Source organism: Acomys minous (assembly GCF_964271855.1).
Source record: "Acomys minous genome assembly, chromosome: 1".
Taxonomy (NCBI): domain Eukaryota; kingdom Metazoa; phylum Chordata; class Mammalia; order Rodentia; family Muridae; genus Acomys; species Acomys minous.
The window spans coordinates 156044009-156067189 of NC_140483.1; the positions used below are offsets into that span (position 1 = coordinate 156044009).

The 23181-nt window shown below is 43.1% G+C and overlaps 1 long non-coding RNA gene across 1 annotated transcript in view; it reads left to right on the plus strand.

Annotated features, from left to right (window-relative positions):
* Positions 1-10171: 10171 nt before the first annotated feature.
* Positions 10172-23181, plus strand: part of LOC311592920 — a 130186-nt gene continuing 117176 nt past the window's right edge. The window contains exons 1-2 of the long non-coding RNA XR_014777542.1: positions 10172-10347; positions 14094-14252. This is a non-coding gene — a long non-coding RNA (uncharacterized lncRNA). The remainder of the gene's footprint in view (positions 10348-14093; positions 14253-23181) is intronic.

Consider the following 23181-nt stretch of genomic DNA (forward strand, 5'->3'; position numbering starts at 1 on the left):
TTTCTAAGACATTTAAAAGGCCTCAATTAGGCTGTGTAAAGGTTTCTGATCCATGTGTGATTTACCTATAAACTATATAATTTCATGATGGTAAATTAAAGTATAATTTCATTCCCAGATTCAATAGTTGTCATTTTAAATGGATAAAGAGCGAGCCACAGACCTAGGTTTGCCCTGGATGATTCTGCCTTGTTTTGACATATGCTTCATGGAAGATGCTTGCAGTCTTATACTGGGAAGCCCTGCAGTATTGTTCCAGCACACAGGGAGCAGTCCGTATCTTTCATCACAGAGCACAGTGGCTTTAAAGCCTTTTTGAAGGCTACAATTAGACTCCAAGCGAGCAAAGGTTTCTTCCCTCTTCATAAAACACCTGCATGGACTACATAATTTAGTGGAGGTAGATTAGGTGAATTGTTTGAAGATCCAACCACTCCCTCCCAAAATGTTTTGAACCTTAAAGCTTCCTCAACTGAGTTAAAGACAGGTGCTAATCAGCCAGCCATATCTGTGCTCTCTGACCATGACAAAGACCCATGGGCCATGGTAAGATGTTGTAGAAGCCTACACATTTGCCTCCAGATGGAGGGGACTGTTAGCTGGACATATAAATAGGTATTTTTTCTGCTCTCATCTGATGGATGCTCAACACCTTCAAACTCTTAACCCTCTGACTTCTAGAAGGATCCTGAAGGGGCCTTACAAGACCATGAAGATGAATCTCTTCCTTGTCCCTCCTGTACATCTAAGGACACTGAGGCCACAAGAAGGAAAGATTTGCTTAAGGTCTCCCAGATCATGCAGCAGACGTTTCTTTTCGTGCCCTTTCCCAGATCCTACCTCCATTTCTCCCACAGAAAATGAACCTCTAGTTTGTAGTTGGATATACAGCTGTCTAGAACAAAGATTTGAGTTCCAATCTTTTATTTTTTCAGCAGAAGTGACCACGAGACTGAAGTCTAGCTGACTACAAGAAAGCCACAGCATCCAGGGTAGCTTCTGGAAATAATCTTGGTCTTCTTCCTGCCTCCTGGCTAGGATGTGGTAGGTGATTTAATGCCTCAGTAATGACAAGCAACCGGTACCTGTAAAAGTTCAGTGTCTTATGGGCATGCTTCCTTCCTGCTATATCTATGTTTGAGGTAGTTAGCTGAGTCTGACCCCATGTGTAGCAAGTTGGCATTCTGCTGGGTGATGCAAAACCGCTGTGTATAGGTCAGTGTAGGTGGCATCTTATGCCTCATCTATCCTTTGTTTCTCTGTAGGATAGCCTATGATGATGCAAGAGGCCACAGTGAAAAGTGGAAATATACAAGTGACTTTTCTTGTCTCCTCTGTGTCATGTTATCTGATATCCTATTGGCCAAAGTCATGTGGCTGGGTTTCATGACAGACTTGGATAGGAGATACTTCCCTGTTACATGGTAAAATCTGGGGTAAAGGGTGGGATGGAAATGGAGGTACAAATGGATCCAATATATTATAGGTAGATGACTGAATGGAGGGATAGCCAGTAAGAAATCAGATACAATTCTGATGTCTGTGTCCAATAGAAGGGGTAAGGAGGTACTGGGAAGAAGGTATATTTTTTATGTTTGGGTGAAAAGTTGTGTAGATATCTGTTAGATCCATTTGATTCATGACATCAGTTAGTGTCATTTCTTGGTTTAGCTTCTGTTTCATTGGCCTATCCTTTGGTGAAAGTGAGGTATTGAAGTCTCCCACTATTAACGTGTGGGGAACAATGTGTGGTTTAAGCTTTATTAATGTTTCTTTTACAAATGTGGGTACCCTTGTATTGTGGGCATAGATGTTCAGAATTGTGATGTCATCTTGGTTGAATTTTTCTTTGATGAGTATAAAGTGTTCTTCCTCATCTCTTTTGATTAATTTTGGTTGAAAGTCTATTTTATTAGATATTAGAATGGCTATACTAGCTTGCTTCTTGTGTCTGTTTGCTTGGAATACCTTTTTCTAGCATTTTACCCTGAGGAAATGTCTGTCATTATAGCTGAGATGTGTTTCTTCAATGCAAGAGAATGTTGGGACTTGTTTATGTATCCATTCTGTTAGCCTGTGACTTTTTATTGGAGAGTTGAGACCATTGATGTTGAAAGAGATTAATGACCAGTGACTGTTATATCCCTTGATTTTGATGTTGGTTGTGGTAGTGTATTTGTCTGGTTTTTGTTTTGCTACATTGAAGTTATCTATTTCCTGTTTTATCCTGGTTGTAGTTAGCCACTTTGGGTTGGAGTTTTCTTTCTAGTAATTTCTTTAGGGCTGAATTTGTGGGTAGGTACTGTTTGAATTATTTTTTGTCATGGAATATCTTGTTTTCTCCATCTATGGTTATTGAAAGTTTTGCTGGGTATAATAGTCTGGAATGGCATCTGTGATCTCTTAGGGTTTGCAAAACATCTGCCCAGGCCCTTCTGGCTTTTATGGTCTCTTCCGAGAAGTTGGGTGTGATTCTGATAGGTTTGCCATTATATGTTAACTTGGCCTTTTTCCCTTGCCGCTTTTAATATTTTTTTCTTTGTTCTGTACATTTTATGATTTGATTATTATGTGTCAGGAGGATTTTCTTTTCTGGTCTATTCTATTTGGTGTTCTGTAGGCCTCTTGTATGTTTATATGCATATTTTTCTTTAAATTGAGGACACATTCTTTTATGATTTTATTAAAAATATTTTTTGGGCCTTGGAGTTGGGTGGCTTCTATTTCCTCAGTTCTTATTATCCTTAGGTTTCATTTTTTCATGGTGTCTGTGATTTCTTGGATGTTTTATGTCAGGAATTTTTCAGATTTAACATTTTCTTTGATGGTTGCATCAGATTCTTCTACTGTATCTTCGATACCACAGATTCTTTCCTCCATCTCTTGTATTCTCTTGCTGATGCTTACTTCTGAAGTTCCTGTTTTCATCTCTAAATTCTCTCTTTCCCGGCTTTCCTCAATTTGTGCTTTTATCATTGTTTTCTTTTTTATCTTCAGATCTTGAACCATTTTACTGATTTCCTGTACCTATTTGCATTTTCCTGAATTTCTTCCAGTGATTTCTTCATTTCCTCTCTATAGGCCTCTGTCATAAGGTCCTCAATCTGTTTGGCTGCATCTTCCCCCCCCACCCCCACCTCTCTCTCTCTCTCTCTCTCTCTCTCTCTCTCTCTCTCTATATATATATATATATATATATATATATATATATATATATATATATATATATATATATATATAAGATTTTAGGTTTTGAGGTCATTTTCTTGTGCTTCAGTTGTTTTCTTTGGGATAACTGGGTTCTGGAGATAACATATTATTTTGGCTTTTGTTGTTAGTGCTTTTACTCTGACCTTTAGTCATCTTGCTGCTTCTGACATTCAGTGGTAGTTTCTGGTGTCCTTAATTGGCCGTTGAGAGCAGTTCATTGGTGAGTGTCTATAGTTTAAGACCCCTCACCTGTGGAGATCAGGGAACCCTTTTTTGGATCAGGCAGATGACTTTGGTTCAGCTCTGGAGGACTTTGCTCCACACCCTGGGCTCCCCACTGGGCCAGCAGAGGCTGATATTGGTGCTGTGCAGCCTAAAGTTCAGTCCAAGAGAGTGTAGGTACAGCCTGCTATCCTGCTTTTGGCTGGGCTTTGGAGACCCTGCCCACAGCCACTGGGGCCCTGGGACCTTGGTTAAGACCCCCCCAGAGAGTGTGGGCACCATGCCCTAGCCTGTGGGTGTTTGCCTGGGCTTTGGAGAAATGTGTTCACAGCTGCCTGCTTCCCTTCCTGAGACCTGGATCTCTCCTTAACTGTTGGGGTGACCAGAAGTCAGATCTATCCCAACTCTGCACTCTGGGCTCCTCCCAGTGAGAGAGAGGGAGGGAGGGAGGGAGGGAGGGAGGGAGGGAGAAAGAGAGAGAGAGAGAGAGAGAGAGAGAGAGAGAGAGAGAGAGAGAGAAAGAGAGAGAGAGAGAAAGTACAGCCTGATAGCCTGTGTTTGGCTGAGCTTTGGAGACCCTTGCAGGGTGGTGTGAGGTCAGACCCAGCTGTTCTCCAGATGCTGGCGCTTTACTGCCCACAGTTCTGTCCCAGATACAGAGTCTGAGATATAGAGCACAAATGTAGCTCGCAGGTGTGTGTGTGTCCAGACTCTGGGGACTGGGCGCCCATCCTCCAAGAACCTGTTGGTGGCCCGAGGCCAGACCTACCTGTGCTCTGCACTGTGTGAACCCCAGATCAGAACTGTTTCCAGATGATGTGATATGAGTCAAAAGGAAGTCTGTGACTTACTGTGGACAAGAAGCAAATATCTATGTATTTCTTTATACATATGTATGGGTATATAAATGTATAACTATGTGTGTATACATGTCTCTGTATATCTGTATGCACATATATCTATATGTATATACACCCACATATATATGTGTGTGTATAAGTATACACCTACACACACACATATATATTCACATAAGTACCTGTATGTATAATATACACATATATGTATACACACATATACATTTGTATGTGCATATATATATACACATATACATATATACACATAAGTCTGTACATATAATACACACATATGTACACATATGTATATATACACTCACATGTATATCCATATGCACCTACATACAAATGTATATGTATACACATGTTGGTAAATATATGTGTATGTACAATACACATATTACATACCCATAGCTATCTCTATGCATACACATATATGTATATATGCTGCAAACCCCATGGGGAAATGAAAGCAGAATGACATCTTTCCCTGTGAATCCTGTAGGGAATTGACTTTTAGGGGACTCCTGCTGTAGGTCCCATAGACAGGCCTCTATTGTGGGACTGGCCCCTTAAAACTCTGCTGCAGACAGGACCTGAAGCATCACTTCTTCCCCATCTTTTTTCTGGAGCTTGCTGGTTAGACAATATAGCCAAATTGTGAGCTCCGGATTCACTGAGAGACCTTGTTTCCACATATGTGAACACACACACACACACACACACACCTGTGCACATGTGTATACAACATATACCCAAATATATAGAGATAAAACTATCTTTGATATGAATTGATTTTGATGAAAGTCATCTTTAGAATTTATCCTTTAGTAATCTGTAGCTCACTATAGCTCAAATCTGCTGGCACTGTCAGCGAATGAAGAGTAGCAGGTCGTCATAGCAACCTCTCTCCCTCCCTCCTTCTAGCCTAAGGGCTGTGTTGTGGTACCAGCTATTTCCTTTGTGGCTTCTGTTGTCATAGCTCTGGACTCTTGGGTTTTCTGTGCTTTTCCTAAAGGAAACAATTGCACCAGCACCCTGTTTCTGAGGGATACTAGAAGTGCTGCTCATTGCCCTCTGTGTTCAGATTCAGCCCATCAGGATGGGTATGTCTGGAGATCTTCTTGCTGTTGAGCAGTGAGGAGGGCTGGGTCAGTGGTAGTGTCTGAGGACATCAACCCACAGTCATTCCAGGTATCAACCGAGAGGGCCACTCATAGGATTGGCTGCTGCGCTTGTTTCCTGCTCAATCACTGGAGTTCAGCTCCCCCAGCTCCATCCCTTAATATGGTCCAAGGCGGGTACAACTTTCTATGACAGAAGAAATCCAGGCTTGGAGACCAATAAGAGTATGATGTTTTGGGGTCTCTGATTCCCAGAGCAGTTGGGAGGCACGTTCTAAGGCTCCCACTTTCCTGAGATGGGTGAACTCCAGGACTCCCTGAACATGCACTTATACTTCCATCTATTTTCAGATGAGCCCCACAATGACTCCTTCAGGAGACACTTCCTTATCTTTCATGTTACACATGAGGCATACACACAGACACACAGACACACACACCACACCACACCAGAGAGAAGAAGTGACTTGCCTAGGAGGCATTGCAGGGCAAGCATCTGGCCAAGACACATTGGTACTTGGACCTTCTAGCGTTAAGCATTTAGCTTTAGGCTATAGCTTCCCTACTGTGACCTTGAATCAGAGAGTATGAGAAGTATGGGGAAGCCTCTGTCCCACCCTTCCTTTCCCCTAGACAAGCCCGTCTCCCTCCCTACTAGTACCAGTAACAATACATGAAGCTGTGGGGCCAGAATCTTGATTGATGATGACTTGAGAATTGAAGATTTATTTCACTCATTTAACAAGGAGTCAAGATTTATGAACTGACCTCAGAGTCAGAGATTTTTGTCATTCTTTAGCCCTAGCTGCCTAATAAGGCAACCACCAGCCACAGGCCGCTATATAAATTTAGATGAACTGAAATGAAAGAAAAATAATCTAGTGCTCAGCCATACTGGCAGCTTCAGGTGACTTGTGGCTTCGTAATGAGTCAATAGAGTTGGAGACATTTCCATCATGGCAGAAAGACCTAGTGAAATAGCAACTGAAGATGTAGTGTATGTTCACAGAGAGAAGGTGATGGTGCATGACACATTGGTTCCTTTTTTTTTTTTTTTTAATCAAATAAGAAACTGTCTCCTGCGGGCTGGAGAGATGGCTTAGTGGTTAAGAGCACTGGTTGTTCTTCCAGGGGTCCTGAGTTCAATTCCCCTCAACCACATGATGGCTCACAACCATCTACAATGAAATCTGGTGCCCTCTTCTGGCCTGCAGGTGTTACATACAGGCAGAACACTGTATAATAAATTAAAAAAAAATTTTTTTTTTAAAAAAAGAAACTGTCTCCTAGAATTCATTTAAACAGCTATCAGAGTCAATTCAAATTATTGGTGACATGGCACATCCCAGCTGCACGGGAAGCTGGGGTACAGAATCTTAAACAAGGCTGGGCAGTTTTGGGCTCCAAACAGAACAGAGGTCTGGATGGTAAGAAGTGGACTGCCTTGGGAAGGTAACTACAGTGGGAGAGCGAGGATACTATATGTCTGGCTACCTTCATCCTGAACTTTTTAGGGGTCATTCAGCCTCTAGCCATTCCCAGGAGCATTCCCTGCCCCTTGCTGCTCTCCTAGCAACTTTCTTCATGATCTCTAAAATAACCGAACAAAACAACGAAAATTAAGCAAAAGTGGAAATGCTCATGCGCATGGATGTCTGCAGCTCCCTTTTCTAGAGGGTCAGGAGCCAGGGAAGGAGCTCAGACTCTTTTAATACCAATCCCTTAATGCCAAGGTTAGTCTGAGTGAAATGGGTGGCTCTGCCATTGTGTTCTCCCTTCTCCCAAAATCTTCCACCATCAGACCTCCCAATCGCTCTCCTTTTTTTTTTCCCCAAGTAATTTAGGCTAAAGGTGCAGGTCTCAGTGTGGGGCCTTCTTTGCACACCTCAAAATCTGCAAAGCCTCTGGCCGTCTTCTCTGATACCCCATTCCTGTACTTTGTACAAAAGCAAGAAAAGCTATGAAAGGCCAGTTTATTGTCTGTCTTTGGAAGGCGGGGACAGCTATAGATATTTGATTTTAAATATATTTTCTGTGGCATGATATCTAATATCTATATGATTAAGAACTGGAGGTTAAGGAAATTTCAAAGAATTGGAATAAAATAGAGCCTTTTAAATTCTGGAGCCAGAGGAGTGCCACAGCCAGCCATCTCTTCAGTATGCCTGAGAGCTCTAATCCCATTGGCAAATGTGTTTAATCTGTTGTGTGCTCACATTTGTCATCTTTGTGTCATAGAGGGAGGGTTGAATGGGACAAGAGGCTGCAAACTATGGCCTGTTTGTGTCCGACCCCTGGGCTAAGAGTGTTTTCTGTATCTTTAAAAGACTTTGTGGAAGCAACACAAAATACTGGGGAGACACTAGGTGTGGTCCACCAAACCTGTCATAGTTATGATCAGATTTCTTACAGAAATTTGTACATCCCTGGATTATAGTCTTGGGGGTTTCTATCTCTAAATCTTAGGGTCTAGCCATCTGGTCCCAGGTGCCTAGAAACTTCAGATGTTCTCTGTAAGTTGAGAATGTAGTGAAGTCTGGTGGTCCTACATATGAAGAGAACAGGAGGGGCAATGGCTTGTCAGGATGGTACTGGAAGCTGAGTTAACAGTATTCTGAGTGCACTGTGGGCCATCTCCTCAGCAATGAGTAGCAGCCATCCCATAGCAGATTCTGGAAATGCTTGGCAGAGTATTCTGGATTTCCTGTGGTACCAAGTCTGCCCAACTAGAACTGACTACATCAGCTTTAGGGAAACAATGAACACTTATGGAAATGTATGTGGGTGGTGGTGGTCAGAGATGGATGGGGATGGAGCTGTCACTGTCATCACCCGACACTGTGGGCATAGGCCCAGGCTTAGATGGGTGTAAGAGAGTGAGGTAAGGAAACTGAGTCACACTTAGTCCACCATAAAGGCACTGGGTTTGAATGCTGCCTCAAGTTTGTATGGGATCTTCCCTCTTGGTCTATTGGCCTGCTACTGGGGTGGCTAGAGGCCTGGGAAACCACCCCTTCAATGTGAGGCTCAGACAGCCTTCACTTGTGTTTATTCTAAGTAGGAACTTGGGCCTACCATCAATCCAATGCTCATAGTTTCTACATTTGGATCTGGAGTCAGCAGGAGGAGAGAGTGACAGCGGGCTTGGCTTGAGAATCTGAAACTTCAAATCTCACCCACAGTGATGCACTTCCTCCAACAAAGCCATCCATCTTCACGTCCTCATAGTGCCACTTTCTATGAGCTTATGGAGACCATTTTCATTAAAATCACTGTGTATTGCCCTGTGAGACTCCACTGAAGGAAACTAAATTTTATTTTGCAAGTGGTTGTCAGTTGGGTTTAGGTCCTTGATTAGAAATGGGAGATGGTTGTCCACTTCCTCCTCTCGGACCTGGGGCCCCATCTGACTTGGACCTGTGTAGACCCTGTACATGCTGTCACGGTCCCTGAGAGTTTATGTGTGTATCAGACCTGTTGTGTCTGGAAGACATTGTTTTCTTGGTGTCTTCCATACTTATCTGCTGTTACAATGTTTCTGCCTTCTCTTCTGCATAGGTCCCTGATCCCCGAGGGAAGAGTTTTGATACAGACCTCCCATTTAGGATGGGGTGTTCCAAGGCTTCTCATTATCTGCACATCGTCCAAGTTTCTCTGAGGATGGCTGAGCAAGACACTGATCTATGGCTATAAAAGAATGTTGTTAGGACTCATTATATTTCTACAATTCTTTAGCAGAACAATAGCATTTGTCCCCCCACCCCCACCCCAGGTCCATTACCTATCTATTCCCAGACCCTTGGCCACCTGAGCAGAGTTAGTTATGAATTACATCTCATGGAATGGGCCAATCAGATTGTGGTTGGTTACTCCCACAACTTCTGTGCCACTACATCAGAATATCATGTATACCACCAGGCAGGTTACCATTATAGATGTGAAAAAGTTATCTTGATAGATGATTGATGTAGGAAGGCCTAGCCACCATTCATTACATTGGTCACAGGTCAATCTGATCTGGAGAATCCCCCAGCCAAGACTCCCTCACTGACTCTACTATATCAAGCACTGAGCTATATCCTGTGGGATTGAGGTCTCTCCTTTTACCATGTGATCCCAGATATCAAACTAGGTGATCAGGATTGGAAGGAGGCACTTATGCCTGCTGACCCATCCTGTAAACTCCCAAATAGACTGTTGACAACTAACCTATTTCTGTAGTGATAGTTGAAATTTTTAGAATTATCACATATCTCTGCCCTGGGAGGGGAGCCTATTTGATTCTTAGTAGAATCTACCCAGCAGTTATTTCTTCTCTTAAACTCCCCAGCTGCCCTACAAAAAAAGGCACTTACTCTCACTGCAGCTTCACAAATTGGAAAGTAAGACCTAGAAAATTTAGTACTTTGAGTTCACTCAGACATTAGGAGGCAGGAGCAGAGACTGAGCCCAGTTACGTCTGATTTGGAACCCATCCCCAGGTTCACTATTTTTGTGTTTCCATTGAAATGGCCAGGGGAAATACAGGTGAGGGTGAGTGTAGTGGTTTAAATAGGAATGGGCCCCATAGGCACGAGCTTATGTTTAAATGTATTTGGTCATTAGGGGGTGGTGCCACTTGAGAACAATTAGGAAATATGGCCTTATTGGGGAAGGTGTGGCCTTGTTGGAGGAAGTAAGTCATTGGAAGATGGGCTTTTGGGGTTTCAAAAGCTCAAGCCAGGTCCAGTGTCTTTCTCTTCCACCTGCAGATCTGGATGCAGAACTCTCAGCTACCTCTCTGCTACAATGTCTGCCTGTGTGCCACAATGCTTCCTGCCAAGATGACAATGGAATAAACTATAAACAAGACCCAGTTACAAGCTTTCCTTTATAAGAGCTGCCACGGCCATGGTGTCTCTTCACAGCAATGGAACCCTGACTAAGACAGGGAGGTAGGGCACTTTGGTGCTCAAGTCCACTGAGTTATCTTGCTCATTGGAGAGCCAAGGGCCTGTGGAAGTTTCATGTGGGTTTGATGGTCAAGAGGAAGAGTGTTCCCAGCCAACAGGAAAAGAGTATGTGTTAGGACTGCAAAAACTGTAAAGTGGATGAAGGGATGGTCTGTGTGGGTAGGTTTATGTCTCTGTATGTGTGGGATATTTACTGCTTTCCCAGTATTCAAGAGTTAAAAATACTTACACTTTGAGTTCATGGAAGGAGGCATGTTTCTTCACTTTAAGCAGAAGAGGTGGAATGCAGAGAAACACATTGACTTTCCCAGGATCCCAGAGCTGCCCTTGTTCCCAGGCAACAAGCATTGAGCCCACCCACTTGTTGCCTCTGCCCTGGCATTTCTCTTAAGGGCATTCCCTCTTGAAAGCAGTACTTGCTCACTTGCCTCAGCTTCAGCTTCTGGGGAAGTCCATGCTGGTCCAGTCCTGAGCAAACTTAGTTTCAGAAACAAGGGAGTTGTGTGCTCTAGGTCCATGGCTCCTGTTTCCTAGATTTCATCTCTTTCTCAGTACTGTGTCTTACCAGGCACTTCCTCCAGGTGCTCAACAGGATGCTGCTTAAGGTATCAATCTTTTTATCCATGCTTGCTCTACAGCTCAGCTGGACCTGCTGGACCAGCTCAGATTCAGCACTTGAAGATGTTACACCCCATGTAGCCCTGGGCTCTCTCTACTCTCTGATGATGATTTTGCTACCACATTGGCTCCATTTCCTATCTGGATCTCAGCTTTTCTACCTGTTCAAGTGGAGGGTGTCTCTAGGGTGCTCCCAAGAGAATAAAAACTTTTGTGCTTTCTGGTCAAATATGAGGTCTGTCTTTGCTCTTAAATTGTAACCTATTAAAAGACTTTTTTCCTCCTAAGACAGGGTTTCTCTGTGTAGATTTGGCTGGCCTAGACTTACTTTGTAGATCAGGCTGGCCTCAAACTCACAGCAATCCACCTGCCTCTGCCTCCTAAGCACTGGGATTAAAGGCATACAGCACCATGCCTGGCAAAGATACAAAATACTCTTAAACAAAATAATAATTCTCTCCAGTCTTTTCAGGGAGAACATCCTTGACTACTAAAGTGTGACTCACAGGAAGTTATAGTTGCTTTTTCTCTTTTTCTTCACCCCTCAGGAGTGTGAAAAATATGGAGCTTTGGAGAAATGCCTTCTAATCTGGTCCAGTATCTCCCCACCCTATTCATGAGCTGAGCTCCTAACAACCAATCAGAAGGAAGAGAGACATTTCTCATTTAAGGCATTGTCTCCATTTCTGTCACCAGTCCTCTCTCTCTCCCTCACAGAGTGATCAATTTCAAAGTCCATTTGAGGAAAAGCCTGTTATTCCCCACAAGCAGAGCTCTGGACACCAGCACCGAGGGATGGGGAGGGGGAGGCTCTTTGTTTTATCAGAATCTATAGCTTTTGCACAGTGTTCGTCTTTTCCCGTCCAGACCCCTCTGTAACCACAGAAAGTGTGGTTCTTACATGGGACAGCCAACTAGGGGCAGTCTCTATTTTTTTTTAATTTTTTAAAATTAATTTATTCTTGTTACATCTCAATTGTTATCCCATCCCTTGTATTCTCCCATTCTTCCCTCCCTCCCATTTTCCCCTTATTCCCCTCCCCTATGGCTGTTCCTGAGGGGGATTACCTCCCCCTGTATATGCTCATAGGGTATCAAGTCTCTTCTTGGTAACCTGCTGTCCTTCCTCTAAGTGCCACCAGGTCTCCCCCTCCAGGGGACATGGTCAAATGTGAGGCACCAGAGTATGTGAGAAAGTAATATCCCACTCTCCATTCTACTGTGGAGAATGGGCTAGATTTGGGTAGGGGTTTAAAGTTTACTGCCTGCATTATCCTTGGCTGGTGCCTTAGTTTGAGCGGGACCTCTGGGCCCAAATCTGCCTATCATAATGTTCTACTTGTAGATTTCTAGGACCCTCTGGATCCTTCTACTTTGCTATTCTCCCATGCTTCTCTCATCTAGAGTCCCACTAGGATGTCCTCCCCTCTGTCCCAGTTTCCTGGTAATTGAAGGCTTTCGTGGGACATGCCCCTTGGGCTAATATGCAGATATAAGTGAGTATATACCATTTGAGTCTTTCTGCTTCTGCGTTAACTCACTCATTAAGATCATTTCTAGCTCAATCCATTTATCCACAAATTTCGGGAATTCCTTGTTTTTAATAACTGAATAGTATTCCATAGTGTATATGTAGCACAGTTTCTTTATCCATTCTTCTATTGATGGACACTTAGGCTGTTTCCATGTTCTGGCTATTATGAATAAGGCTGCTATGAACATGGGTGAGCAAAGTTTCTTGTTGTGTGCTGGAGCATCTTCTGGGTATATTCCAAGGAGTGGAATAGCTGGGTCTTGAGGAAGCCCTATTCTTATTTTTCTGAGATAGCACCAGATAGATTTCCAAAGTGGCTGTACTAGTTTGCATTCCCACCAGCAGTGAAGGAGTATTCCTCTCTCCCCACATCCTCGCCAGCATGTGGTGTCGCTTGAATTTTTGATCTTAGCCATTCTGATGGGTGTAAGATGGAATCTCAGAGTTGTTTTGATTTGCATTTCCCTGATGATTAAGGAGGTTGAGCATTTCTTTAAGTGTTTCTCAGTAGGGGCAGTCTCTTGCTAGCTACAAGGATTTCTGGAATTTGGGGACGTCAGATTCATTCTGTAGGCATAAGGTTATTGTGTAATTAAAATGCTGATTTCTGGCCCCCTATATCTGGTTGTAATCCTTGTTCTTAGAATTTCCTGTCTCAGTGTTGTGTAAATACTGCTCCCCAATTGTTTCTGGATATGCCAATAAAGCTGCTTACAGTCAGTTGCTGAGCAGGAGAAAGAATAGGGCTGGATTTCCTGCCAGCCAGAGGAGAAAGTAAGGGATTCAGCCATGGGAGAGGTCCAAGAGACATCAGGAGAAGGAAAACTACAAAGTACAAGTACCTTTGGGATGTACCCTGGGAGGAAATCAGATTAACTTAGAGGGTTAAGAATAGCATAATAATTGCTCAGTTCTTATGCTATGAAGCCTGTTTAAATGATATAATAGAGTGTCAGTTCTTTGTGTGATAGGGGGTTACAAGAGAAACTGAGAAACAAACACGGTGTTTTAAAAATAACTTTAAGACTATACTTTCCAGCTGCACAGGGAAGATGTTTTCTTCTTCCTTATGAAATGTCACATCCTTTCTCTATTCTTGATTGATTTCTAGAGGTCTGCAGAGAAGCATGGGTCTATTTTCTTAGTCCTCTGGGGGTGTCCCCTTGAACCTAGTGGTTGAAAGAGGTAAAAAATTGGTTATGAATGGCTTGCCTAGGCTAGAGGAGAAACCTAAAGCAAACTGTCCTGCCCACAGAGTCAGAACCTGGCTCTTCCTGGTTTCTAGTTATTCACTATGGGGCAGCATCATTTATTCTCATGTGTGTGGATACTGGGATTGTTCAGGACATCTTTGAAATTTATTACAGGAGCTCTCCTCACCTCAGGAGGAAGGACATTCAGGTCCCACCCTACTCCACATACATCCAGGAACCTTAGAGATATTAGGGATTACTTGGTTCTATTCAACCAATTCTGTCTTCTAAGTCCATAGCTACCCTTAATCTCAGGGAGGATGTAGTGATGCTGTTCAAAGCTCATTTCACTTTGTCCCTTGTGTCCTCATTCCTTGACACAGTGGCATCACCAGAGGAAGAGCTGAGGAAGCGAGGAGATGTGACTCCCAGCCTACACTGTTGATTCCATGCAAGGGCACCTTCACTGATAATGTTGTCACAGCAAAACATAGGACCGTGTCTCTCTCTCTATCTCAACATCCTGAAGAACCCTGACCCAGGTACAGTTATCAGCTACCAATCTAGTCCTTTCTACCTGTGAATGAGCAACAAGAGGCAGTAATAGACAAACTGTCCTTGATTTGTGTGTGGAAGTCTCAACCACCAGAACCCCAAAATATGAATACATTTGAAGAAATGCTCCTTAAAAAACAAAAACAAACAAACAAACAATCAATCAATCAATCAAAGTTGAGTTATTTGTTGTCCCTTAAGAATATCTGTGTAAGAAGAAATTAAGACACAGATAGGCGTAGAGGGAAGATATGATGCAGACACATGAATATGATTGTAAGCCAGATGCACACTCTCACACACATTGATCTCAAGCTTTTATCCTTCAGAATTGTCAGAGAATAAAGTTTTCTTTAAGCCACTCAGTCTATGGGACTTTGTCAAAGCAGTGTTTGCAGACACAATACAGAGGTGTGAGGGCTGGAATGGAGAGGTAAAGCTATCCTTACACTCCAGTGCCAGGGTCAACCACAGGGAGCCAAGCACACCTATAAACCCTCTTTGAGTAGTAATAGGAGGTTTCTGCATGATGGTCAGACACAAAAGCAATTATGGAGCCTGCTGTATGACTTCTAGCCAGCAGATGCCAATCAGGAAACGTAATAGAATGTAAGACATTGTTCACAGGAATCAATTTGTCAAGGAGCCCTCTGGCAAAATCTAAATAAATTCAATTAGAAGACATAGCACGAAGTTTTGAATAAATGGGGAGATATTCCATGTTCATGATGGAATATTGTAGCATTGTAAAGATGTCAAATCCTTTCAGATTAATTTACAAATTTGATGAAACCAAATATGAATTCCAAATGGATTGGTTGAGAAGCTTCATAGATTTGTTCTGAGATGAATAAATATACAGATTCATAAATAGCTGGGTCTTTCATTTGAGGCAGGGTCTCGCTATATAGCTTTGGCTGGTCTGGTCTGGAACTCACTATGTAGACCAAGCTAGTCTATATAATAGAAACCCACTTGCTTCTACCCACCAAGTGCTAGGATTAAAGACATGTGCTGTTGTCCACTTTTTAAAAGAGACAGGGTTCATCTTTTACACAGTAAGATATATCTGGGGATGTAGCTCATTCAGTATAGTTCAATTACCAACACGAGGTTCAAGCCTGAGCACTGCATAAAGCCGGGTACGGTGGTACACAGCTGCTATCCTAGCATTTGCCTGTGATCCCAGCATCAGGAGGTGAGGGCAGGAGTATCAGAAGTTCACTTGTCCTTGGCTACATAGGAAATTTGAGGCCAACCTGGACCAACAATAAGGTACATTCTGAAGTCATGTCTAGAAGAACTGTGTTCCAATGGGACAGAACAGAAAGTATCCAGGAGACATCCAGGTATATATAAAAACTTGATGAATGACAGATACATCATCACAGATCAATGAGGAAGGTTCAGTGAGTTGCAGGTGGTTTGGAGGATGGGTTGGTTACCTATATCAGAGAATAATCTTATTCTTGTTTTAACTCTAATATTAAGGCTGACTTAATGTGAAAAGTTAAGCAATAAAGCCAACATAGACACATTCATACATTTTTATAGTCTACAAGTATGGAAGATTGCTGAATAAAGCCTTTCAAACCTAATGCCTACCAGGAAAAGGAATAGATTTTATTGTAAACGATACATTTCTAATCATGGATTTAGATACCAGTAACTCAGGTCCTCCCCTGATAATCTATAGATCAATAGTTCTCAGTTGAAGAATTTGTTCCCTGTCTCCTAGGGCAGCTGCCCATTCTGAAGACACTCTTGGATGTCATACTGAGCTGTGTGTATATCCCTAATGTGTGGGACTACTCCACAGCAAATGAGCATCTGGTGAAGCATCAATCATGCTGAGACCATGAGACCCTGATGCCGCAGGCTGTTACACATGGTGCCACATTTCAAATCAACATGTGACCAAGAAGCTTAATGAGTTGATTAGAAAAAGACAAGGCACCCAGTTGAATATTGGACAAATAAATATTTTACTAAGTGGATCATCAGTATATAGACAGGAGTTCACACTTCAAAGTGATGAGTGTGACCACAATGGTGAATTGTTACCTTCAAGACTGGATTTACAAAGTGAGAAAGTCAGATAATGTGAGTTGGTGAAAAGTCATTGCACAGTTAGGATTCTTTTGTTTATTTTTCAAGACGGGGTTTCTTGGTGTTGCCCTAGCTGTCCCAGACTTTGTAGACCAGGTTGGCATTTTTGGTAGGTCTGTTACCCTTCACATATAGTCTCCAAAGCAGTTGGATTTTAGTTACTCTTTTTTTCTTCCTCTTCTGGATATACTGATAGGTTTATGTTTTCTGTACTTCATTCATTCATTCATTTCTTTTTTATTTGGGAAGGGTCTCAGTGTAACTTTGGATGAACTTTTGATCCTGCCTCCCCAAGGCTGTGATTACAGGTTATGTGCTACCATACTGACTTCTGCAGTCCTGAGGTTTCGTACATGCTAGGCAAGCACTCTGCCACTGAGCTACTTCCCCAGGGCCTTACACAGGCCTTCTATTTTTGATGTGTGCAAGTATGTACATATAGCATGAGTGTAGAGGTCAGAGGCCAACACTGGGTGCCAGTCCTCAGAATCCTCCCATCTTTTGTTTGAGAGATAGAATCTCTCACTGGGCTTGACCTTTTCCAAGTAGGGGAGGCTAGTTGGCTTTCTAGCTTCCTGGGATGCCTCTGTCTCCATCTTCTGTCTTTCCATTGCTGGGATTACAGGTACATGCCTCTGTGTCCTGATTTTTATGTGGATTGTGGGGATGACTGAAATTTAGGTTCCTCTGTGTGTGTGAGGTAAACACTCCATTGACTGAGCCATCTCCAAGACATTTCTTTCTTTCTTATTTATTTATTGTCATATTTTGTTAGCTTGGTCAAGCTTCCATAACAAAACCCCAAAGACTGAGTGGCTTAAACATCAGAAATGTATCTCTTCACTGCTTTCGAGACTGGAAGTCTGAGCTCCAGGTTGGCAAGGATGGTTTCTTTTGAAGCCTCTATGATTGTTTCTGAGACAGTGGTCTCCTTTCGATATCTCTACGGACGTTCCCACTCCATCTCACAAGAACACCAGCTCTATTGAGTTAGGACCTAGACCTACATCTTTATTTCAACTTAATTAACTCTTTCAAGATGTTATCCTCAAATACAGTCTCATTCAGAGATACTAGGAGTTTTAGCTTCAGTATTTGAAATTTGGCTGACACAGTTTGACTGGGACAGACAGATAAACATCATTAAGGGATTATCTGAAAGAAATCGAGTGAGACGTCTTGATCCTCAGATATTTTCTCCATTGCTGGCTTCAAATTGCCAGCTTTTCAGCTACGATTAAAAAAAGAAAGAAAAGAAACTACATTTCCATTTAACTTTGTGTCCTATTTTATATCAACTGACATCTCCATCATGTTTAAGTATCATGGTTATAATAGGTTTCCAAAATGAGACAGGTAAGTTTTGCTCCTTGTTTGATTTTTGTAAAACACCGCTTGCAACCTCATTTTATGTGTGCCTTGGAGGCTTGGTGGAACTGAGCACTAAAACTATATTACCTCAGACAAAAGGTAAATCAAAGATGGGAGACAGAGCAGGAGGAGGGCTCGTAAAGGTGAATGACGAGCAAGACCATGAATATAGTTTCTATTCCTGGGGTCCAATTTCCAGCCCCTCAGAACACAAAGAAGTAGAAAAAACAAGCTGGATCAAGCTCATGCTCTGCTCAGACTCTTCAGTAGCTCCTTACTGCCCTCCAGAGACAGCCCATCCTTTACCACAGAGGTCCCCATGCTAACACCCATCAGCTTCCCATGTCTTCCTCGCCAAGCCTGAAAAAGAGTTCAAGTGTATTAGCATTTATCTCTTCTCTTGGTTTTTGCTAGAAGTGCTGCCCTGTGCATTCCCTGGCCAATTCCTCCACCACCCATAGTCTAGCCAGGCAAGAGTTCCTCTTAAAGCCTCCTGGAGCCTCCCTCTTCCTACAGGCTTAATGAAGCCACCTTCTCTTGGCATTGCCTGCCCTTCCACCATAGCTCTCTTGATGCTAGGCTGTGGTGTGGGCTCTGCTGAGACTGGAACTCATGATAGTCTGACTTGTGGGTGCGATCCAGTGGTTCACACCAGGCAAGCAGCCTTCTCTAAATCAAACATGCAAAGAAGCCGGCTTTCACTTTGAGTGGCTCTCAAGATTGTGTCTCCAGGCCAACACTTTACAAGTTCTTGTTTGAGAGCAAAGTGGAGGCAGGTGGCCACAATGTTCGGAAGTCTAGAGGAGATGGCTTCTTCTCTTGTTCATGAGTTTGCTGAGACTCGGGTGCCCTTCAGAGAGGGTTTGAAGCCTCTGCCATCACTGTCACTTGTCCTGCTTTCTTTCACCCACGAAGGCCTTTTAAAACACTCTTGCCTTGGTCTGGAGCTCTAAGGACATTTACCTCTTAGGAGCCCAATATTCTTCTATAGATCTTAGAGACAGGGAAACTGAGGCCCAGAGAGGGGGTAGGTCTGTATCTACTTTCAGAGGAGGCAGAGGCATGGAGGGAGCAAAAAGTTTGCCTCCAGGTGGAGACACTTCTGTTTGTCTTTCTTTCTTTCTTTCTTTCTTTCTTTCTTTCTTTCTTTCTTTACAAGATTACATGCAGTGCCAATGTCCACTTTTCCTATATTCTTTCCATCTTTTCTCTTCCTCCATCACACCTCTACCCTCTTGCCATGAGCCTTATTTCCCCCCAATCATGTATGGATGCCCTAACCCCAATGTGGCTCTGACTGGGGACAAGGCCTTTATAGAAATAATTAAGGGAAGGAGCCCTGGCTCAATGGGACACTAGCATTACAGAAACAATGCTACCGTTAGATAAGGGGCCAGTGGCAAGGTGGCCAGCTGCAACCCCAATCAGGATGTTGTATCAGGTATAGGAAAGTGCTTTGTAAACAGTTGCCCTGGGCAGGTCAGCTGATTCCCTACTCTCAGGATGCACTGCTGAGCTACAGAGGTCTTGCTGAGTGCTCACACCCACATACCAGTTCCAAGAAAAGTAAAGCGATGAGGCTTATGTGGTTTCATGACTCACATTGGCTACTCTTGCCAAGTATTCAAATCCTGTGACTAGATGAGCCGAGCCATGCTTTCTGACTATTCAACTGTTTGCTGACTGTGGCCTTAAGCTGGGATGTGCATGAAGTCCTCTCTGGTCCAGAGGAGATGCAGTGGTAAGCTGAGAGGACCTAAAAATGTGCTTCAAGATGGCCCCAGTACTGGGCAGTGCAGTGTCCAGGATGTAAATGGGGAAGTTGGGAGGGGTGAAATATACTGGTCTGGGAGGGAAGAAGACACCTATTCTTGACTGAAGAAGACCAAGGAAGGGCTGGAGATGCCAGGTAGAAGTCAGGAGAAAAGTACTAAGTAGATGTGAGGTGGGAAATGAAAGCATTTAAGGGTCAGAGGGCAGAAAAGAAAGAGGAGAGAGGGGAAAGAAAGAGCAAGTAAGAGGCAAAACCTCAGAGGATTCCAGTGCTTGGGACTTCTTTGCCCATTTGGGTTTTACTTTCATTGCCACTTAGGATGCTAGGGAGGAGGAGGCAGAGGGTCTGAGAAGAGAGGCAGTCATGGTTAAGCAAAGAGCAGGTGGGAAAAGGTGATGCTCCTGGTTGGTCATTTAAACAACTTTTACACAGCTATGCTCTGAAGGCTGGAAGTCCAAGATCAAGGCACCAGCATGATTCAGAGCTGAAAACACCCAGAATGATTGCTCAGGTTAAGCATCAGTTTGTTATCTACATATCATTGTGTATGTGTGCATATTTATGCAGGTCCATGTGGATGCTTGTATATGTGTACCTGTGTGTGTAAAGGTCAGAGGACAGTATTGGATTGCTTTTATTTAGCCACAGTCTGTTTTCTTCTTTCTTGAGGTATGATTTTTCACTGTCTTGGAATCTACCAAATAGGTCAGGCTTGCTGCCTAGTGTGCCCCTAGGACTCACGTGACTGTACTTCTCCATTGCTGAGATTATAACCACATCTGGCCTTTTTATATGGATTTTGGAGACTGAACTCAGGTTTTCATGCTTGCAAAGCAAGCAGATTACTACTGAACAGTCTTCTGAGGCTTACTTCTGGTTTAACATCACACATGGAACAGATTCATTCTTACTTGTCACTGCTGGGCCCTCTACATCAAGCATATTAATTTCTGAGTAATGCTGATGGTAAAGTCAGCAGATCTACTGCTGCACTGCCTACAGGGTTTGAATCTGTGTGGCTCTCACTCCAAAACCAATGGCTCCATGAATCTGTCTGGAGAATTCATGGCCTTGACGTCCTGGCTCTTTCTGTTGTTTCAGAGGAACTTCCTGATAGGCACTGGTCTGGGCTTTTGTAACCTTGTTAAAGGGTTTCCAACATGGAGAGCCAGGATCTCCATCATCACTCGTGCTTGGCACCACTTTCCAAGTGCTTACTGTTGGCTGAGCACTGTGCCAGATATGTGCTGAAGAAGTCTGAAGGAGGTCCTCCATCTCCAATCTGTATGCTGGAGTGCTAACTTTTTGAAGGTTTCATGGTGTAACTGTTTGGTTCTAAGCTCTTGAAAGAAGTGGAATGAAGTTTAAGTCTGAATCTAGCAGAGGGGTGGATTTAGGGGGTGCTACAGAGTGGTGGGGTTCTCTTCCTGGACTGTGCTGACCTCCAGACCTTAGGTTAAAGGAAGAACATCTATGTCTCCAATACAAGGGTGCCCACATTTATAAAAGAAACATTAATAAAGTTCAAAGCACACATCAAACCCTGCACATTAATAGTGGGAGACTTGAACACCTCACTCTCATCAATGGACAGGTCATTAAGACAGAAACTAAGCAGAGAAATAATGAAACAGATATCACGAATCAAATGGACCTTACAGACATCTACAGAACTTTTGACCCAAACACGGTAGATTATATCTTCTTCTCAGCACATAACAGAACAATATCTAAAATTGATCATATAGTTGGTCACAAAGCAAATATCAGCCAATATAAGAAAACTTAAATAACCCCACATATCTTATCATATCATCATGTTGGGCTCCAACAACAACAGAAACAACAGAAGGCCTACAACCTCATGGAAACTGAACAAGTCTCTAGTCAGTGACCACTGGGTCAGGGAAGAAATACTTTAGGAAATACAGACTTCCTAAAATTCAATGAAAATGAAGGCACAACATACTCACACTTATGGGACACAAAGCAATGCTAAGAAGAAAAGTTCTTAGTACTAAGCACCTTCATAAAGAAACTGGAGACATCTCATACAAGCAACTTAATAGCACACCTGATTTTGGGTATTATGAATAAAGCTGCTATGAACGTAGTTGAGCAAATGTCCTTGTATGCTAGGACATCTTTTGGGTATATGCCTAAGAGTGGTATAGCTGGATCTTGAAGTAGCACTATTCCCAATTTTCTGAGAAAGCTCAAGAAACTCTGATGGGAAGCTCAGAGTTGTTTTTTTTTTTTTGGATTTCCCTGATGACTAAGGGTGTTGAGCATTTCTTCGTTTCTCAGTCATTTGATATTCCTCTGTTGAGAATTCTTTGTTTAGCTCTGTATCTATTTTAAAAATTGGATTATTTGGTTTGTTGGTGTTTAATTTCTTGCATTCTTTATATATATTGGACATTAACCCTTTGTTGGATGTAGGGTTGAGGAAGATTTTTTCCCAATCTGTAGGCTGTCATTTTGTTCTGTTGACAGTGTGCTTTGCCTTGCAGAAGCTTTTTAGTTTCAAGGGGTCCCATTTATTAATTGTTGATCTTAGCACCTGAACTGTTAGTGTTCTGTTCAGGAAGTTGCCTCCTGTGTTGATGAGTTCAGGGCTCTTTCACACTTTTTCTTCTAGCAGAAGTGTTATCAGGCCTGGAGGTCCCTCTGATTAGGTCACTGTTTTTGTCCCAGGTGGGCTATGCAGGTCGCTAGTGGGTGAAGAGAACTCCAAGCTGAAGGCTGCTTGCTGGGGCTCCCCACAGGCCCTCTTAGGATGGCAGATGGTTGTGGTTAGAGCTCACGCCCAACTCAGCTCTGCTATATTCTTTTTCTGTGTCCTAGGTAGGCCAGACAGGTGAGGAACAGGCTGTCTGTTTGCTCTAAGCCAAAAGCTACTCCAGTGCTGCACAGGCCTCCTCAGGTTTGCTGTCTGTGTCCTAGACTGGTGAGGAGAGGGGGAGAAAAATCCAAGCTGAAAGCTGCTTGGATGCGCTACAGGCTTCCTTGGGATGGTGGGCAATGGGGGTTGGAGCCTGTGTCCAGCTCAGCTCAGCTCTGTTTGGTTCACTTGTCCGTGTCCTAGTTGGGCCAGGCAGGTGAGGAGCAGGCTGAGAAAGCTCCAAACTGAAATCTCTTTGAGAGCCCTACAGGCCTACTTCTCGGCTTTTAAAAACAAAGAAATCATGAAATTTGCAAGCAAATGGATAGAACCTGAAAAGATCATCCTAGGTGAGGTGACCCAGACCCAGAAAAACACACAAGGTATGTACTCACTTATAAAAGGATTCTAACCACTATAGTACAGGATTAATATACTATAATGCACAGTACAGAGAAGATAAGTAACAAAAGGATCCAAGGGAGGATGCTTAAGTCTCACTCAGAAGGGAAAATATATTAGATAGAGGTAGTGATTGAACAGAATGAACAAGGTAGGAGAGGGAACACAAAGAGATGTGAGGGTGGAGGTCAGACCTTGTGAGAGCGGGGGCTTGTAGAGAAAAGAGAAACTGTGGTGGGGGGCATCTTGGTGACAAACTGGAGACCTAAGTCAGAGTAGGCTCCTGGGAAGATATGTGGTGGGGGGTGGGGTGGGGGGAGGGGGACTCTAGCAGAGATTCTAGCAGGGGCCATAAAGACTGAAGAGTACTTGCCTT